Source organism: Arachis stenosperma, chromosome 4 (genome assembly GCF_014773155.1).
Source record: "Arachis stenosperma cultivar V10309 chromosome 4, arast.V10309.gnm1.PFL2, whole genome shotgun sequence".
Lineage (NCBI taxonomy): Eukaryota > Viridiplantae > Streptophyta > Magnoliopsida > Fabales > Fabaceae > Arachis > Arachis stenosperma.
The window spans coordinates 105,479,574-105,484,607 of record NC_080380.1 but is presented as its reverse complement, the minus strand read 5'-3'; the positions used below and the strand labels follow the sequence as shown (position 1 = coordinate 105,484,607).

The 5,034-nt window shown below is 36.3% G+C and overlaps 1 non-coding gene across 1 annotated transcript; it reads left to right on the top strand.

The window, feature by feature from the left end:
• Nucleotides 1-2,328: 2,328 nt before the first annotated feature.
• LOC130978231 (small nucleolar RNA R71) lies at nt 2,329-2,435 on the top strand. The gene has a single exon (XR_009085886.1). It is a non-coding gene; the product is annotated as a small nucleolar RNA R71 (small nucleolar RNA).
• The last annotated feature ends 2,599 nt before the right edge of the window (nt 2,436-5,034 follow it).

Below are 5,034 nucleotides of genomic sequence, written 5' to 3'. Positions count from 1 at the left end.
ACATTCATTCTTCTTCCATTCTTTTATTGCAATTTCCTTTATGTTGTTCTTATATTTTGTTGTAGATCTAGTATTGTTCCTTCTACTTTCTTCCAATTCAATAAAAGGTAATTCATAATAAATGTGTTTCTTTTGATTGTTGTTGTTAATTCCTTTCAATAATTGTTGTTAGATTTCATTCTTGTTGTTGATTTACTATGTTTTTTTCTTTTATGCTTACCAAGTGTTTGATAAAATGCTTGTTTGGATTTTAGTGTATGTTTTGTTCCTCTTGGCCTAGGTAGAGTAATTAGTGACTCTTGAGTTATCTAATCCCTTTGTTGATTGATAATTAGAAGTTGCTAATTGATTTGAATGCCTCTAAAGCTAGTCATTCCTTTAGGAGTTGATTAGGACTTGAGAAATCAAATCCACTTGACTTTCCTCCATGGTTAGAGGTTAACTAAGTGGTAGCAATGAACAGTTCTCATCACAATTAAGAAAGGTAACTAGGATAGGATTTCTAGCTCTCACACCTTACCAAGAGCCTTTTATAGTTGTTAGTTTACTTTTCTTGCCATTTACTTTCATGCCTCTTATCAAAACCCCCAAAAACAACTCAAACCAATAACAAGACACTTTATTGTGATTCCTAGGGAGAACGATCCGAGGTTTGAATACTTCGGTTTATAAATTTTAGGGGTTTGTACTAGTGACAAACAACTTTTTGTATGAGAGGATTATTGCTTGGTTTAGAAACTATACTTTACAACGAGATTTTATTAGTGAAATTCTAAACCGTCAATAATCCATTCGTCAGAGCCTCAGATTCCTTTGGTTCCTCAAATGGGATTCACGTCCTCCTCCTCCTCTGTGCATTCGGCCACTTTGGTTATATTGATGGCCTTGCACTCTCTTTTTGGATTCTCTTCTGTATTGCTTGGGAGAGTATTAGGAGGAGTTTCAGTGACTCTTTTACTCAGCTGGCCCACTTGTTGTGTCTCCAAATTTCTAATAGAGGACCATATTTTGTTCATGAAACTAAGAGTGGCTTTAGATAGATCAGAGACTATATTTGCTAAGCTAGATGGATTCTGCTCAGAATTCTCCGTCTATTGCTGAGAGGATGATAGAAAAGGCTTGCCATTGCTAAACCTGTTTCTTCCACCATTATTATTGTTAAAGCCTTATTGAGGCTTTTGTTGATCCTTCCATGAGAAATTTGGATGATTCCTCCATGAAGGATTATAGGTGTTTCCATAGGCTTCACCCATGTAATTCACCTCTGCCATTGCAGGGTTCTCAGGATCATAAGCTTCTTCTTCAGAAGATGCTTCTTTAGTACTGTTGGATGCATTTTGCAATCCATTCAGACTCTGAGAAATCATATTGACTTGTTGAGTCAACATTTTGTTCTGAGCCAATATGGCATTCAGAGCATCAATTTCAAGAACTCCCTTCCTCTGAGGCGTCCCATTACTCACAGGATTCCTTTCAGAGGTGTACATGAACTAGTTATTTGCAACCATTTCAATGAGTTCCTGAGCTTCTGCAGGTGTTTTCTTCAGGTGAATAGATCCACCTGCAGAATGGTCCATTGATATCTTAGACAATTCAGACTAGGGGTGGCAAAATGGGTAGAACCCGCCGGGCCGATCCGCTAAACACGTTAAAAAAGGCAGGTCGGGCTAGGATTTGGAGCCCGCCAAATTAAAAAAACCCGGCAAACCCACACCGCCAAATTGGTGGGTTTTGGCGGGGCAGGACGGGTCGGTCCGCCGGGCCGAAGCTTTTGATTTTTCTTTTTTTTATTAAATAAATGAGTGGTTACTATTATAAAATTAATAATTATAGAATTTTTAAATATTTTTTTCATTTTTTATTTTTATTCTTCTTTTAGTTATTAACTTTATTTATTTTATTTTACAATTTCGTATATATGCTCAAATTATGTGACTTTTTTTTTAAAATAAAGATGACTTTATTGACAAATATTATTTTCAAAAATTTTATTGAAGTTAAAAATTAAAAAAATAGTAAAAAAATATATTATAATTTGGCTATTTTTTATTTGTATTTTATTTTTTAATTATTTTTTGGTTAATTTTAATGAATTTTATTTTTCAAAAAAAAAGGAGTCAAGCGGGCAAGCCCGCCAACCCGCCAATCCGCCATAAAGTGGGGCGGGCTAGCATTTTGAACCCATTTTAGTTGCCGGGGCGGGCCGGTCTGCCCCGTTTATGAGGTGGGCCTAGGCGGGGCGGGACGGGTTGGGGCGGGCCGGCCCGCTTTGCCACCCCTAATTCAGACAGACCATCATAGAATATATCCAGGATGGTCCATTCTGAGAGTATATCAGAAGGACACTTTTTGGTCAATTGCTTGTATCTTTCCCAAGCTTCATAGAGGGATTCACCTTCTTTCTGCCTGAAGGTTTGAACATCCACTCTAAGCTTGCTCAACTTTTGAGGAGGAAAGAATTTGGCTAAGAAATCCGTGACCAGCTTATCCCAAGAGTTCATACTATCTCTAGGTTGAGAGTCCAACCATATTCTAGCTCTGTCTCTTACAGCAAAAGGGAAAAGCATAAGCTTATAGACCTCGGGATCAACTCCATTGGTCTTAACAGTATCACAGATCTGCAAGAATTCAGTTAAGAACTGAAAAAGGATCTTCTGATGGAATTCCATAAAACTTGCAATTCTGTTTCATCAGAGAAACTAATTGAGGCTTTAGCTCAAAATTATTTGCTTCAATGGCAGGGATTGAGATGCTTCTTCCATGGAAGTTGGAATTTGGTGCAGTGAAGTCACCAAGCATCTTCTTTGCATTGTTGTTGGGTTCGGCCATTACTTCTTTTTCGGGATTCTCTGTAAGGTTTTCTCTGGATTGTTGTGTTTTAGCTTCTCTTAGCTTCTTCTTCAGAGTTCTTTCAGGTTCAGGATCTATTTCAATAAGAATGTCCTTGTCCTTGCTCCTGCTCATATGAAAAAGAAGACGACAGAAAAGGAAGAGGAATCGTCTATGTCACAGTATAGAGATTCCTTTATGTGAGTAGAAGGAGAAAAGAATAGAAGAATGATGTAGAGAGAAGAGATGAAGAATTCAAACACAAAGAGGGAGAGACGGTTCGAATTATAAAAAGAAGAGAAGAGTGTTAGTGATTAAATAAATAAATAGAAGAAGATGAGAGAGAGAGAGTTTTCGAAAATAATTAAAAGGAAAAAGAAAATATTTTTGTTTTTATTTTAAAATTTTGTTAGAATTTGAAAATTAAGAGAAGAAATAGAATAAAATTAAAATTTAAAATAATTAGTTAATTAAAAAGAATTTTGAAAAAGAAGTTAATGATTTTCGAAAATTAGAGAGAGAAAAGTAGTTAGGTGGTTTTGAAAAAGTTAAGAATTTTAAAATCAAATAAAAAGTTGAGTGGTTAATTGAAAAATATTTGAAAATCAATTTTGGAAAGATAAGAAGTTAGAAAAGATTTTGAAATTGATTTTGAAAAAGATATGATTTGAAAAAGATATGTTTGAAAAGATATGATTGAGAAGATATGATTGAAATTTATTTTGAAAAAGATTTAATTTTTAAAATAAAAACTAATGACTTCAGGCACGCGTTCATAAATTGAGATTGGTGATGAGTGTCACGGATCATCACAGTCATCAGGTTGAAGTGCGAGTGAATATCTTAGAATAAGAATAAGCTTGAATTGAATCGAAGAACAATAGTACTTTACATTAATACTTGAGGAACAGCTGAGCTCCACACCTTAATCTATGGTGTGTTGAAACTCCACCGTTGAAAATACATAAGTGATGAAGGTCCAGGCATGGTCGAATGGCCATCCCCCATAAAAGTCTAAGATAGCATAAAACTGATCAAAGATTGGTCTAAGGACTAAACGTCCAAAGATGTGAGTACAATAGTAAAAAGTCCTATTTATACTAAACTAGTTACTAGGGTTACAGAAATAAGTAAATGATACAAAAATTCACTTCCGGTCCCACTTGGTGTATGCTTGGGCTGAGCATTGAAGTTTTCATGTGTAGAGATGGTGCACAAAATTGTGATCTCTAATAATGGCATTCAACTTGGTGTGCGCATCTACTATCTCAGCACTTTCTTCACAACTTCGCACAACTAACCAGCAAGTGCACTGGGTCGTCCAAGTAATAAACCTTACGTGAGTAAGGGTCGATCCCACGGAGATTGTTGGTATGAAGCAAGCTATGGTCATCTTGTAAATCTCAGTTTGGTGGATAATAAATGGTTATGGAGTTTTCGAATAATAATAATAATAAATAAACAGAAAATAAAGATAGAAATACTTATGTAAATCATTGGTGAGAATTTTAGATAAGTGTATGGAGATGCTTTGTCCCTGTTGGATCTCTACTTTCCTACTGCCTTCCTTCAATCCTTCTTACTCCTTTCCATGGCAAGCTGTATGTAGGGCATCACCGTTGTCAATGGCTACATCCCATCCTCCAGTGAAAATGGTCCAAATGCTCTGTCACAGCACGGCTAATCATTTGTCAGTTCTCGATCATGTCGGAATAGAATCCATTAATTCTTTTGCATTTGTGATCACACCCAACAATCGCGAGTTTGAAGCTCGTCACAGTCATTCAATCCCTAAATCCTACTCGGAATACCACAGACAAGGTTTAGACTTTCCGGATTCTCATGAATGCCACCATTAATCCTAGCTTATACCACGAAGATTCTGATTAAGGAATCCAAGAGATATGCGCTCGGTCTAAGGTAGAACGGAGGTGGTTGTCAGTCACGCGTTCATAGGTGAGAATGATGATGAGTGTCACGGATCATCACATTCATCATGGTGAAGTGCAACGAATATCTTAGAACAGGAATAAACTGAATTGAATAGAAAATAGTAGTAATTGCATTAAAACTCGAGGTACAGCAGAGCTCCACATCCTTAATATATGGTGTGTAGAAACTCTACCGTTGAAAATACATAAGTGATAGTGGTCCAAGCATGGCCGAATGGCCAGCCCCCAAAAATGTGTTATGAATTCGAAAATA